This window comes from Zootoca vivipara, chromosome 9 (genome assembly GCF_963506605.1).
Source record: "Zootoca vivipara chromosome 9, rZooViv1.1, whole genome shotgun sequence".
In the NCBI taxonomy this organism is placed as follows: Eukaryota; Metazoa; Chordata; class Lepidosauria; order Squamata; family Lacertidae; genus Zootoca; species Zootoca vivipara.
Window position 1 is genome coordinate 7,228,315 of NC_083284.1, and position 15,705 is coordinate 7,244,019.

General features: G+C 42.6%; 1 protein-coding gene across 2 annotated transcripts in view; it reads left to right on the forward strand.

The window, feature by feature from the left end:
* Window positions 1–6,601: 6,601 nt before the first annotated feature.
* The window catches only part of CTNNA2 (catenin alpha 2), a 540,562-nt gene continuing 531,458 nt past the window's right edge, over window positions 6,602–15,705 (forward strand). For both annotated transcript variants that reach the window (XM_035103044.2, XM_035103046.2), the window contains exon 1: window positions 6,602–6,798. The gene's annotated coding sequence lies outside the window, so the exon portion shown is untranslated. The remainder of the gene's footprint in view (window positions 6,799–15,705) is intronic.

Sequence of the window (15,705 nt, forward strand, 5' to 3'; positions counted from 1 at the left end):
GATGACTTTGCATACAATGCCTACTTTAAACGACTTGTGAGATTTGATAGCTTTACTGCCACACACTGGGCTTCTAATACTAATACCTGTCAGTCTGAGGCCTTTAGACACCAGGAGTGGCAAATGAAACAAGAAAGGACTTGATTAGGTACCTGGCATCAAGGGCCTAGTACTCCAAGGAGGTAAACTTGCATCTGTGTGCTACTATTTCGGAATGCAGACAGGATCATGGGATTGAACACTCCTCCATACAAATATATTCCTACCAAGTTCATAAAAATAGATGGCACAGAGAGAAGCTAGCTTTATGTACACAAGGATTATTATTATTTGCACAGAGCAGCGTTCAGCCATGAAAGCCAGCAGCACGCAACTGAGACTTTAGTTTCCCACCTCAAAAAGGGCAGGGACTTTCAAAGATAGGATGCACTGGCAGGGCCGGCCCACACATGAGGCAGGTGGTAGGGACAACCACCTGTTGGTCCCCTGATGGCATACAATTCTTCCTTTCCAGTCTTGCTTGAATTCAAGTCGCAGCTGCAAAGATCCCTGCTAAAACCAAGGTGGCAGGGATTCTCTCCATTCAGTAGTTCTTGAGTGAAGCCAATCCAAGCAGGCTTTGCACTCAGTGCTGATCTGGCCTATGGTGCAGAGGTTCTGCATCTGTGGTGTATACTTTGCAGGAAACACTGACACTGCCCCAGTTCTGTGATGTGACTTGGCCCAAAATGTAAAGGAGCAGTGTGGTGCTTTCCCTTCTGCCTCCTCTTCAGTATCCAGTGATATAAAGATGAAATGAGAAACAACAAAGTGAAAGCAGAACAGGTCAGCCTGTACGCAAGAGAATGGACACAAATGTGACATTAAAAATGGCAGTGTTCTGAAATTAGTGGGGGGGACATTTCACTTTCCCAGGACACATTGCCGCTGACCTCAGTCACCAGACTTCAAGAAAAATAAACTTCAAAAGGACTCTTCAGTATGAAACTGCTGAAGTAGAATTTATTAGCAAATGCAGTTCTGTAGAATAGAATTCAGGCTCAGGTGAGGTTGGGGATTTCTGCCCCACTAGACAAACTAATTATTCTGCTTATGGTGTTCCTTTAGTATAGAAAGCAGGAGCATATTTCCACCAAAGACTGCAGTTGTGAAAGGTCATTTTGTTCTTAACTTGTATATATTTGGATCTTTATGGCCATTTCTACACACAAACATGCTTGTTGCTGGCATCCATGTATCTCAAGAGAGGAGGGATTGCATCTCTGGGTGAAATCAAACCACTGCATTAACAGCACTGAAGTGACTGCCCTGGGGCGCAAGCCTGGGCAGTGTGTATGAAGGTCCTGGGCTGCCCATGTGACGAATTTCCCTCTCTTGGCCTCGTTGATGTGGTCCAAAGGAAGAAGAGCAATATGTCTGGCACCAACTTGGCTGCAGGAGTTGCTGGAAGGTGTACAAAGTGCCATCCGACTGCCTTAGGGACACCACTCCAGATTTGTGTTGGGTTTACTCCTAAGCCTTTCCTTCTCCTGAAGATACCCCACAAGGCAGCGTGTCTTTGCATGCAGGGGAAGTTCTATCTCAGTGAGGGTTTGAGGCCCATCGGCTACCCTCACCCAGTTTAGACGGCCAGTCAGAGCTGTTCCTGAGATGTGGTCACTTTTGCATGCTGACAGCTTCTAGGAGCCACAGGTGAGAGCTGAGTGCAGTGTCAGGAGGACCAAAGGTGGACAAACTACCCAAGGAGGAGTATGATGTGTCCTCCACCAGAGGTGCTACCCCTCCCCTAACACCCCATACACACTGGCGGAGGAACAGGAGTGTGGAGAGAGCAGACCACCCCCGGTACCAGCATTCCAGTAGGGTGCCATCGCAGCAGTCCCCCCCCCCCCCGGACACGTGTTGTGCATACCCCCCCTGGTGCGCTGGGTGCCACGGCCCTGCGGGTGGCGTGCCATGCCCTCGCGGGCGGCATACCATGCCCCTCCCCCAGATGCACGTTACACCGCCAGGGCACCAGCCATGCCCCCGCTTGCTCTCCACCCCCAGTAGCAGAGCATGCAGCTTCGCCAGTGCCCATACAACAAACATACTTAAGCCACAATAAATATGTTAGTCTTTAAAGGTGCCAGAAATCTAGTGATTCTAGCCACCATGTGGAACTAGTTCACATTACATAACAGCACATAATATAACTATGGCTGTGGTTTTTTATCATTGCAGCATGCAAGCATGGAATTTGACATCAAATGCACAATTCCGCATACTGAGCATCTCAGCAGACTTTTTATCTAAAAAGCAACAAGTTTCTAGCCCACGTGACTGCAAAGTTTGAAAGCATGTAGGGCCGTTTAGGGCTGTTGATAATCTGAAAATATCAAAGTGAGGTTCAATGGGTAAAATTATACAGCAAATAATAATCATAAAACACCGAAGTAAAATACAGCATTATGGTTCTAATCTCTAAATGATTGATAAATGCATTCTTATTGGAGAGCAAGTCCCCCACTGAGATCAGTGAAATTTGCTTTCAAGTAAACATGCTGAAGACCGCACTGCAAGATGAATTGCTATTTGTCAGGGCATGTAAGTGCATTACTAGTCTGCACAGAATCTCTTTATCACAGACAGAAGCAGAATTGTTCATGCAAAGAAGCAAATATGTGCACATTCAACTTCTCCGCATAATCAGAATGTAGAAAATCATGGTTTTAAGAACAAAATTCAGGATACCTTGAAAAAGAATTTTCAGTATTTTTATTCTGTTCAGCATAACATACCATTTGCAGTCCTGCAGCAACCCATTAATGAATACAGTACCTAAAAAACCCCTCTCTTTTGCATTCTATATGGCATCTAGACCACCAGCAGCTTTGTCATGAAATGTTGAGTCCCACCTTTTCGACTAAAGCAATTATGGATGCCTATCTAACCCAGGTGGGATCAGGAAATCAAAAGGCTATTGTGAGAGTTTGTGAAAATTAACACTTTTTTGTATTGCAATCCTTTTGTGGCTCTAGCTAAAATACCCTTTTCTGGGATGTTTTTCTGGTGGCTGCAAAGCTTTACTGCAACCCAAAGTCAACTCAGGGATGTCACAGGAAAGCACATCCCTCTACACACCCAAGCACTTCTCACCCACCTGGCAGTGCAAACTTGAGTACTGCAACATGTGTTTTGCTCAACAAAGGCACAATTGGCTAATTTGTGGTCTAAAAGCATTTCTGGAAATTTCCCGCAAGCTTTGTTTCAGCTTTATTGAGTTATTGATGAGAATTTTTTTTGTACACCACTGTGGCTGCTAGAACATTAATTGCCCAGAAATGGAAAACACAGGAGATTCCTTCGATAGTGGAGTGGCAAACGAAGGTATTGGAGTATATGGAAATGGCCAGATTAACCCACAGAATCCGGGAGCTGGGTGATGAGAAATTTCAATTAGCATGGAGTAAATTTATGGATTACGCTAAAGAAAATTACAAAGGTATGAAATCGCTAGCGGTATTGACATAACTCCTACATCGTTGGGAATGTATTGGATTTAGATAATACGAGAACGGAGTGAATTAGTTTACCATTTGATGGGAGGAGGGAAGTCGAAGAGTCTGGAATTATATGTTGCATAATTGTATAAGCGTATTGTTGTATTATGGTATAAATGAATAAAAAAATATTGGTTAAAAGAGAGAGAGAGAGAGAGAGAGACTGGGTTTCAAAATCTAGAAGTACTTCCCTGTACAGTGGTACCTTGGTTTACAAACACAATTGGTTCCGGAAGTTTGTACTTAACCTGAAGCGTACTTAACCTGAAGTGAACTTTCCCATTGAAAGTAATGGAAAGTGGATTAATCCATTTCGGACGGACCGTGGAGTACTTAAACTGAAGCGTACTTAACCTGAAACAAACTTTCCCATTGAAAGTAATGGAAAGTGGATTAATCCATTCCAGACAGGTCCGCGGAGTACTTAAACTGAAAATACTCAAAATAAAAAAATTCCTTCAGTAGCACCTTAGAGACCAACTAAGTTTATATTTTGGTATGAGCTTTCGTGTGCATGCACACTTCTTCAGATACACTGAAGAAGTGTGCATCTGAAGAAGTGTGCATGCACACGAAAGCTCATACCAAAATATAAACTTAGTTGGTCTCTAAGGTGCTACTGAAGGAATTTTTTTATTTTGCTTCGACTCAGACCAACACGGCTACCTACCTGTAACTGAAAATACTCAAACCGAGGCATACTTAAACCGAGGTATGACTGTATTGGAAGGGTGTTTTTCCCTCCCTAAATAACCAGACAAAATTAACATCACAGGCAGAATACTTTCTACAGAAAATGGCAATGTAATTGCCTCATCAAGTTTTGTGAGAATGGGAAAAGACTGTCCTTTGGTTTCTCCAACCTGATAAATGTTGCCTTCTCAAGCTAAGAGGAACAAGCATTTTGCTTCAGTTTCACTTGAGGCAGTTAACAGTAATCAAAGAACATCAAGGCTTGTTTCTAACTAGCTGTTACCATAACATAGATAAACACAATTTTGTACTGCATATTCCTCCCCTCGCTTCATCTTCCAGAGCTCATGACTGCCTGGGAACGAAGGGGGAAAATACATTTAAAAAACTGCTTCTGATATTCAGCTGTACAGATCATTAGACTGAAGCTTCTGAAATCCTGACATCATGCCTTCAGAAAGGGGGGTGGGTGGGGAGTAATCAGCCATAAATAAGTAGGGAGAATGACACAGTGTAAAGATGTATAAGCATGGCCCATAGAAGTCACCTGCAGCTGAAATTACAGTAAATGTTTCCAGGAAAGAAAAAATACTGTACTGTAATGTTCCTCTTCACAGCTTCATCTGCTGATTGTGATTTCTTTATTAATGCTGTGGGGTGAATGGAGTGTTAGGGGAGGGGTAGTACATCATGCTCCTTCTGGGGTACTCTGTCCACCTTTGATCCCCACCCTGCACCCCACTGTTTCTTGAAACAGATGGATGCCAACAACACAAAGTCCTTGAGACATTATTATTATTATTATTATTGAAACGTTTAATGTTTAATAGACTACAGTCATACCTCGGTTTAAGTATGCCTCGGTTTGAGTATTTTCAGTTTAAGTACTCCGTGGACCTGTCTGGAACGGATTAATCCACTTCCCATTACTTTCAATGGGAAAGTTTGCTTCGGGTTAAGTACGCTTCAGGTTAAGTACAGACTTCCGGAACCAATTGTGTTTGTAAACTGAGGTACCACTGTATTGTGCTTTAATATTTTGTTGGAAGCTGCCCAGAGTGGCTGGGAAAACCCAGCCAGATGGGCGGCGTATAAATAATAAATTATTGTTGTTGTTGTTGTTGTTGTTATTTTTATTATTACTATTATTAAAACTGATATTTACATTATGCCGATTTCTAACCCTATTTTACATGGTCGACTCATCCTCATTTCATTTTCTTGCCCACTTTTCACTATAAGGTCCCAAAGCAGGTTACAGCAATTTAAAATTATTAAAATCAGTTTTGTTTTTTTAAAAATTAGTCAAGGAAATAGGGAGAGCCTTTGGAGTCAGCCATCAGTGATGAGCAAGTGAGATGTATCTCCCAAGGGCCTCTTATCTCACGGTCCACACAACTCCCTTCTTCACTAAATCATCCACAGACTTCCTGTGAATTTCATTGGTCACCATCCCTTCCTGCTCTAGACTAGAGTTTAATTTTTATTTTATTATTTGGCCTCCAATGATTCAACTCATGATTGGGGACTGGCTTTGCATTTTTTTTTTAAGAAGATTTATACACAATTCAACAAAAATAAATAAAACCAAGCTGTTTATATATAAAATAATACCCAAAACCAACAGACTTTAAAAACATGTTGATGCAATAAAATTATAAACATCTTTATAAAATCAGTCTGAGTGGGCTTGCTATACATTTACAGGTATAGTTTTCCTCTCTTGATGAAAGTTAATAGTTGTACTATGACATTAGAATGCTAAAAGAAAGTTCAGAAAAAAGTCAATTTCATATATGTTACTTATGTGTTAATATAGTTGATTGTGAAATTAGCAAGAATTGGATTATTTCAAATCGTTATAGAAATACAGTATGTATATACACTGGTGCCTAGGTTGTTTCGGATTCTGTTTCTAACCCTCCCCCACCCACTTGCCCTCCCTCACGCCCTTATCCTTCTCTCTTCCCACAGGCCGACCCTCCCCCTCACGCCCCTCCACCCCCCCCGTGCTTTGTAACGGGCGGCGCGTGGCCGCCGCGGGCGCTTAGCAACGCCGTTGTCATCCCCACAGGCGGCGGCGGCACATGCGCACTGGCCTCTGGCCGGCCCCCGCTCGCCTGTTCTCTCAGGTAACAAGCACCCCCCCAACCATCCGCCCTTCGCGAGCCCCCCCTCCACGCCCCGAAACGTCTCCTCAGCGGGCGCCACCTGCCGTTATTCCCCCAGCGGCGCAGGCGCGCTCGCGGAACCGTTGGCTGCTGCGCGTCGTATCTCTCACTGCGCCCTTCCCTCACCGCCGCCGCCGCCGCTTGTCAGGAGGAGGGAGGCGGAGGCGGGCCTGAGCTGGAGAGAAAGGACGGGGAGGGAGGAGGACGAGGAGGTAGGCGGGGACCGCCTTGGCCGCCGCCAGTCGCGCTCTCTGGCGTGCGTGAGGAGAGCCAGGGGAGCCCTCGCGAGGCAGCGCAGCCCGCCCGCTCGCTCGTTGGGCACCACAAGCCCGGCGTGAGGAGGCGAACGAGGCGGCGGCGGCGGCGGCTCTCCCACCACGCACCGAGCGGAGGTGAGGCCGGGGCTCAGCAGCCTCCCCTGCCATCCCTCCCTCCCTCCTTCCTCTCTTCCTCCTGCTGCTGCTGCCTTTCATCCTCCCGTCTGTCTCGCCTCCTCCCTGGCACCTTCCTCCCATCCCTCCTTCTCTTCTCCCCCTCTCCCCCTCTTTTCCTTCCCGTCCCCCCCGCCCCGCGACGCCCTCTCCCCCATCCCTCGCCTCCCATCTGCCACCTTTCGCCCCCTCCCCATCCTTACCTTAGCATCGCTTCCTGCATCCCTTCCTACATCCCTACATCCATCCTCCCTCCTTTGTGTTCACCCGCTTTCTCTCCACCAGCCAGGCTGTCACAGCGCTCACTTAACCCCCCCCCCCCAACCTCCATCAAAATGCTTGTCTATGTACAGGATTTAAAATCGGGAACACATACATGCACAGTGTGTGTGTGTGTGTGTGTGTGTGTGTGTGTGTGTGTGTGTATCTATCCCCCCCCCCGCCACCGCCTCTTTTCCTCTTTTCCTCTTTTCCCTTCTTCTTTCTCACATGCGTCTCTCTCTCTCTGTGCGCTTGGGAGAGAATCAGGCAGAGAATCCATCCCTCCTGTCCCCCTCCCCCTGTTCTGAATAAGTGGTCATTTTTCTGCAGTGTGTGTACTGTATATGTGTGTGTATAAAAGGAGGGGGGACCAGAGGAGCTTTTTGGTGTGTGTGTGTGTGTGTGTGTGTGTGTGTGTGTGTGTGTGTGTGTGTATGTCTGAGAAAGAGAGAGAGAGAAATATCTCCTTTCCTCCTATTCATAGGGAAGGGATGCTTGCTTGTGCCCCTTTCATGTTAGCGGGTCCTTTATTCAATACAACATTTTCTTTTCTCTGGGCATTGGTTTTATGGTTCAGTGTATGCATTTAAACTCGTCCCTGGGCGGCCTCTAAATTACAAGTCTCCTCCTGCTTTTAATTGTCTCAGTAAGATGCCACCAGGAAAAGGGAATAGAGAGAGTTGAAGAAGATAAGCCAGCCCTTTTGCTGCTCATTCCCTTTAGGCCTATTTAAGCTTCTGAGCAACTTCAGGCAACCTGCTTTATATCTGAGTCAGGATCCAGCTTGAGAGGTCTCTGGTCCCGCCAAGGCATTTGTTGAAAATGATGAAATGACATGAATTTATAACTTAGTATAGTTATTACGGTATAGAGTTATTTATACCCAATTGGTTTGAGTATCTTCCTCCCTCTCCAAGCAATCTAATAAACAGAGGTTTTGGAATGGGAAGTAATTGTGTACAGTATATGTGTGAGCATTACGTTGGCAGAGTAGTATCTGAACTGTGTTAGACTTTGCGTCTTGCGTTTGTGTTGACTTGTGTGACAGTGTTGAGAAGTGTGCAGAAAAGAGATGCTTGATTTTAAAACTTCTACAATTAGTAGGCAGCTGCTTGATGGTTCAGTGTACCTTTGACTTATCACAGCTGGAAAAGGGTGATGACATTACACTTGCAGTTCACATTTTAGCTGCTGGGTTATGTGTTTTCTAATAGATATCATGGGAGTGTTGCCATTTCGCCCTTCCCGTAGCAAATATATCGTCAGCAGTACTGTGACATTTTCAACTGTGTTGTTAGATAATATATTACACGTAAAATTCCATTTTGAGTTTGCCTATTGAATGAAGAAGTTTATTATGTACTTTGTCAACCTGAGCCTGTACTCTGCAACTTTGACATTTCCAAAATACTACAATCAGCATTGTGCGGGTTTGTGTGTTACTCCCGCCACATATTTCCATAGAAAAGTTATGTTCTGTTAACTTGTCAAAATTATTGGCAGGGTTCTTAATTGTGTATTCTGAATATGTCGTATTCGTTACATAATTTTTTAAAACTGCTTTTAAAAAATCATGTTTATTTCCTTAGTTGGAAGAGCATAAGACTGGCATTTTATCATTGATAAAAGAAAATTCTATAAACAATATCATAATTACAAACTAAATAAGTATATAATGATGGCTACTTGTGCAAGTGTTTAATTTAAAATGGTTTGTCTAATGTTGCAACTATATTTAAACAGAGCAAGTTTTATCTTTGTGAAACACGGTGAGCAGCTGTTAGTAAAGGCATCTCAAGATGTATAAATTAAAACCCTAAATTAAAACTTAATTGACATGTTGAGTTCGGTAAGAACCTACTACGCATGTGAGTGGTTTTAGAATTGAGACTTTTTCACCTGCATTTATGGGATCTGTTGGTGGCCATGTGAATGAAATTTCAATGCTCTTTCAGGGCCAGAACTCTTAAGGCAGAGTTATGACTTTTATTTTGATTGTCCTTGCAGAGGGGGAATATTGTTAAATGTGAAATATGACATCAGTAGTGTCACTGATGTGGCTGAGTCACGTTTGTTACAAATCCCTGAAATATATATGCAATTTTGTGAGAAACTGTAGGACAAAGTGGATTGATGTCAATATACTCTGGATAGCTAAGTTGATAGAGCATGATGAGACTCTTCATCTCAGGGTTGTGGGTTCAATAGCCATGTTGGGCAAAAGAGTCCTCTATTGCAGGGGGTTGGACTAGATGACCCCCCATTGTCCCTTCCAACTCTACAAGTTTATGATTCTATGATCTTACAAGGTTGAAATAGGAAGATTATTACCTGTATTAAATACACATGCATGTCCTTAAACTAGGAAGACAATATTGATGCATAGTATATCCAAACATAATGTGGAACTTGTAATGTGAAACTCACTGTGGCAGTGTACAGCCAATACATTGGTTTTCAATCCATTCACTTAAAAGATATGTCTCTGTGTCTCTATGTTGGTGTGACTACTCTATAAAATTCTATCTATAACACTGCTATGTTGTAAGTCAGTTTAGAAAATATGTGATTAATGGGGTAGAATGAGTTGCATCTGGGGCAGGGCTACATTTGATGGGATCCTCAGTGGTAGAGGAACCCTCTCCTTATCTTGGTAGTGTCAGGTGGGTATAGCGCCAGCAGGATTTTTTTATATTTTTTTAAAAAAACTCATCTAGCAGGCCAGCACTGCTTCTGTTCCTGCCAATTAAATTCCCCCAAAAGGTTTTTGTGCATCTGGTAGTGTGTCCCTCTAGAGCAGGCATGTCAAACCTGCGGCCCTCCAGATGTTTTGGCCTACAACTCCCATAATCCCTAGCTAGCAGGACCAGTGGTTGGGGAAGATGGGAATTGTAGTCCAAAACATCTGGAGGGCCGCAGGTTTGACATGCCTGCTGTAGAGCAACACTGTCAGGGACCCAGCTGCATTGTGGGGAGATTAATATGGCAGGTGATAGACTCCAAGGAGTGCTGAACCTGGATGACTACAGCTGTTGTTCTGGGTGATGACTAGGTAGGCAGCTGTCCTTCTTGTGGATTTGGGCTGTTGACCACTGTACAGTGATGCTGAACTGGCACCAGGCCTGATCTGTAGCCCAAGCCTGCCCCTGATGATGTTGAAATTCCCTGAAGTCCCCTGTTTTGGTTAGAATGGCTCTGTTAATAGTGTAATCATACACATCTTTACTCATATGTTCATCTCACCAAGATGTGTTGAGGACTGTTGGATTTAATTTTCTAATCTTGATAGTGCCTTGATAATCACATTAAATGTACATTTCAGACACTTAGAATTCTGCTGGAGTTGATTAGCCAGAATCATAAGCACAGACATATCTTCCTTTGTTCCCAAACAGAAACAAGCTGGGGATGAATTTTGTCCTGTTATTGTTTCTCGCTTTGTAGAAGAATTGCATGTGTGTCCTACTCCACTGCAAACAAGCTGTTTTTTTCTCCACTGATTCAGAAGGGTTTGCTAGCTGGTTGTGCATCACCCATTTGAACTTGCTGTCTGCTACCATTAGCATGCTTTTTCAACTGTTACTAGGACGTTTTCACAGTTTCAAATAGAAATATTTGAATCTTAAAGTTAACTGTGTACATCTCCCAATGAAAGTGCCTTGTAAATAATATGAATATAAAATTAGGTCAATCACTGCAACCCCAAATTAAATCCTTATTCCTCCCATTGGTTGTATGAAATGTTCAAGAGGTTCACATCTAGGCAAAATGTTGGGATCAGGTCCACTGGCTCCAGCTGAGGAATACTTAAGCCAAAAGAAAGAAAGAAAGAAAGAAAGAAAGAAAGAAAGAAAGAAAGAAAGAAAGAAAGAAAGAAAGAAAAGAAATTAAAAGGAAAAATAGAGGAGAAAGAGCAAAAGAAAAATCTACTCCCTGTGAACCTTGTCTTGAAAGAAGAAGAGTTTGGGTTTGATATCCCGCTTTATCACTACCCTTAGTCTCCTCTTAGCAAGAAGACAAACTTGGCCAAGAAAATGGGCTAAAAGCAAAATGCACAAAGCTTACAACTCATCTCCTCAAAACCCCATGCCACAACCTTGAGCATTTAGGAGAAATTCTGTTAGGCAAGGGCGGAGGGACAGTGCACAGAGTAAAGGAAGAGAAATAAGGATAGAAGTAAGGTAAGGGGTAGGTAACTCTTTGTGTGTTTCTCAGTATAAAGACCTCTCTCATTTAAAATCTTCCCCCAAACTCTTACTTCTCTTTCTTGTTATACTCCTGAATAACTTTCTCCTCATTAAAAACTGTTCCATTAATTTATGACTTTCATGAAGATCCATGCCTTCTTTGTTTCTTACCCCTCCCTTTCATCCTTTAATCTTTCAGCTTTCCTTATCAAAAGTACCAGTAAGTTGCAAAGTCTGTCCAGGCCTGGACAAAAAAACACACCTTCAAACCACCTGGTTTCTAACTGTCTCAAAATGATTGCCCCAAACAAAGGTTTTTATCTCTAAACTGGAATGAAAATGTTGAGTAAAATAAAAACAATGTACTATAAAGGCAAACACCTGGGCAATTACCAGATGACAGGGGAAGATGTCTATCACCACAATACTGAGTGCCCAGTTCATATCTTCACCCCAGAGTTTATAATAGGAGATTCCCTCCTCTTGAATAGCTGCTTCATAGTTTAATCAAACAGACACAGATAATTCCTAAACTCTGATGAGGAAACATGTACCCAAATATATAATTGAATAAAAGTAATATTTCATTCCTAATTAAACCAAAATTCTGTGTTGTTCCAGCATAAGCTCTAATTGGTTAGAGATAATTTTTCTCCCTTTTCTTGTTAATTAGAACATGGAATAACCAGATTGTCCTCGTCTAGGGGTCCCTTGGGTGCTGCAGTCAGAGAACTGTTGACCATCCGGACACCCATCTTCAAAGGACGATATAGGGCCCATTGCTGTGCTTGTCTCAAAGTTTGCATGGTAGGCAAAATGATACATGCATTCAAGAATGATTCAACGGTATCTTTTCTGCTTCTCCAGGCTTCAGTTTAGGCATAATGATCATCACTGCTTTCTGAAACTAAACTTTAGTTCATACAATATGTGGATCTGATCCTTCCGTTTAGTTCCCCAGAGCCCAGAAAATAAGTTCAAAGAGGACATAACTAACAAAGGGATGCCCTATTGGCTCCCCAAATGGGTTCAAACACCCACTGACCCTTACTAATAGCTGATGGGTTGAGAGAGAACAACATCATAGAAGTGGTGTTTCCAGCTACCCATCCCCTGCCCTTCGAAGCCTTGCAAGTGTTTGCAGGAGAGAGACTATGAGCAACATTATGGGAGGTGTGTTTCTAGGACTAAGGTGAAACAGTGAAGTTCTCTTGTTACTTTTGCTGTTGGATGCTGCATGATGTTTAAGTAATCTTGTTAAATTTATAGTATTGAAATGTTGCTTTTTGTATATTATTATACTTGCTTTTGTTTTGCTATGTTATTATGAAATTGTTTCCATAGTGTTTGTTTGAAACATATTCCTGTTTTCTTTGTAAGCATGATTTTGTGTGTGGAAAAGCGGAATACAAATAAAATGAATGAATGAATCTAGGAGCAGGTGCAAACCATGCTCTGGAGCTATAGTCCTAACGGCTTCGGCTCTGTCTACCTGAAGGTTCTTCTCCACCCATCGTTCAGCCCAGAAACTGAGCTCCTGCTCTGAGGGCCTTCATGGTGGTTCCCTCATTGCAGGAAGTGAAGTTACAGGAAACCAGGCAGAGGGCCTTCTTGATAGTGGTGCCCATCCTGTAGAACACCCTCCTGTCAGATGTCAAAGAGAAAGACAATTATAGGACTTTCTGTAGACATCTAAAGGCAGTCCTGTATTGGGAAGCTTTTAATTTCTGGTGTATTGTGTGTTCTTTATATTCTTTTGGAAGCTGCCCAGAGTGGCTGGGGCAACCCAGTCAGATAGTAGTATACTATCAGATAGTCAGATAGTCAGATACAAGTAATAAATTATTATTATTATTGTTGTTGTTATTATTATTATTATTATCCACAACATCTGAAGTGTACCATATTGGCTACATGTGTGTGTGTGTGTGTGTGTGTGTGTGTGTGTGTGTAATATTAGATATAGCTATTCTCTCTCCTTTTTAAAGGTGAGAAGATTTGGATAATTTATATACTGTGTCAAATCAGTGTGGTATTGTGATTAGAATCTGGGTGTAGACATTGGACTAGAGGGTTCAGCTCATTAAGCACTTATTTATTCTTTAGGCTACAATCTTGTATACACTTACCTGGGAGTGTTGCATTGAACTCAGTGGGGTTTAGACATGCATAGGATTGCACTTATTAAGGACTCATTGAAGAGGGAAGGAGGATTTGCTGACTTGAAGCCGTGGAGACCCTGTCTGTAGCCGTGGAGGCTACAGACTGAGCTCTGCGTTGACCACACCAGGCCAACTTGATTCCTAAAGTTTTCTGAACAGGCTCTTCCTTCTGACCTTACCTATCCCTAAGCGCTTCTCAGCTTGTAGAGAACAATTGGGCTTGTGATAATTAGTTACTGCTTGTAGCTGGAGGGAATTATTTAACTCAGTGAAGTTCCATATTAAAGTACCACAAATTTGAGAATGGGTGGAGTTAGTAGTTTATTTAGGCTGCGTACATACTATACACACTATAAAGCACATTTGAAGCAAATTTTATCCCCTCAAAGAATTCTGGATGCTGTAGTTTGTTAAAGGTTGCTGGGAATTGTAACTCTGTGAAGGTTAAACTACATTGCCCATAATTCTTTGAGAGGAGAAAGTGTGCTTTGAATGTGTTAAAAAGCTATAGACTGTACACAGCCTTAGATTAATTACCCTGCTCAGGACCGCAGTACATTAAGGACCGCCTTTCCCATATGAACCGACCCAGACTCTGTGCTTGCCATCCAAGGCCCTTCTTTATGTCCCCTCCCTGAGAGGTTTGGAGGGTGACAGCATGAGAACAGGCCTCTTTGTCATGGCTCCTCCTCTGTGGAATGCTCTCCCCAGAGAGTCTCATCTGGTACTTTCATTACATGACTTTAGGTACCAAGCGAAAACATTTCTATTTACTCAGGCCTTTGGCCATTAAATAATCTATGGCCTGTTAAATGTGGGTTTTGGGGAGCAGTTATTATTATTTAATTATGATGTTGTGTATTATTAGGCTCTTTGTGATGTTTGTATACTGTGTTAATTATGTCTTAATGTTGTTACACCGCCCTGGGATCTTTGGATAAAGGGTGGTATATAAATCAAATAAATAAGAATAAAAAGTGAAATAAAGGTTCTCTGCTGTAAACTAAAATACATTTATGCTTTGTTATGCACATACGTTTCCCTATTTTTTGTGAACATTAAAACCTGAGTTGAATAGTGTGTGTGTGGGTTGCATTCTTGTGTTTTGGTGCTCTAGAAACAGTCTGGGCCCATTTGCATTGTCTTCTATGTTCAGGCAATTCCAGCCTGAATTTTTCCAGGCCCCAAGTATTCATGCAAGAATACAGGCTACCTCCAGCCTAATAATTCTCCCCAGTCCACCAAATCATGAAATGACATTGAAGTATAATGGTGGTGGAAGCATGCCCAGGTATTCTCCTGACAGCTTAAATGCACAAAGCTTGTTCTTTGGTTGGCTGACAATCAGTCAGCTAGGCAAGAAATTGTTAAAGGATTACATGCCCCAAAGAAATTTTCCTCACTGAGATCTTCTAAGTACTTAATCTGTAGTTGAGGTGGAAGAAATCAATTGAACAGCGATTTTTTAAAATTCCAGTTTTTCTAATCTTAAACTGTGAGTAATTAAGGATAGTGTTTGCAGTTTTTATTAAAAGCTTTACTGTTGCTAAAGCCACATTGAAAGAGGAAAAGGTTGCCAGGTTCCATGTGGGCCAGAAAAACACTATTGTGGAAGAAGATTAATCTTACTTCTTCCTTCAGTGTACAGAAGTTGCAAGGACCTTGCCCTGTACTAAATCTTTAATTTCTAAAAGAGATTTGAGATACGTTGGTGGAAAAATTTCCTTAGATTCTGAAGGATATGCTTTGTAACACATCTGTTTTCTGCCTTTCTTTGGGATGGGATTGAAAACAGCAGTCACTATCTCTCAGCTCTCTCTTTTACATCATTGTGACCATATTACTACTTTCTTGAGAAGGACAACCAGAGGGAGGGATGATCTAGTGAGAGATCATCACATGCTCTCATATCCCATTTCCCTGGCCATCCTGCTTGTTGTGTCTCTCCCTGTCACCCTGCTAACTGCCCATTAGTTTTCCCTGTCTATATCTGTTGTCTCATTTTGTTCAGCTTTTGGCTGCACTGTTTCCATATTTCACTGCCATTTGCCTTTCTTGACGGAAGAGTGAGGGGCAAGGGAAGCTTTAGGAGCTGCTGATTTAAGGTGCATGAGGTGCCTTGAAGAAGTAGCTCCTGCCCTTTGTCAGGAATGGCAAGGGGTGGGAAAGCAGTGGCTCTTGAAAGGGAAGTGTGGAACTCCCATGGAGGAGAGACTATGGGCTGTGGTATACACAGCAGAGTGCATTAGTCCATGGGG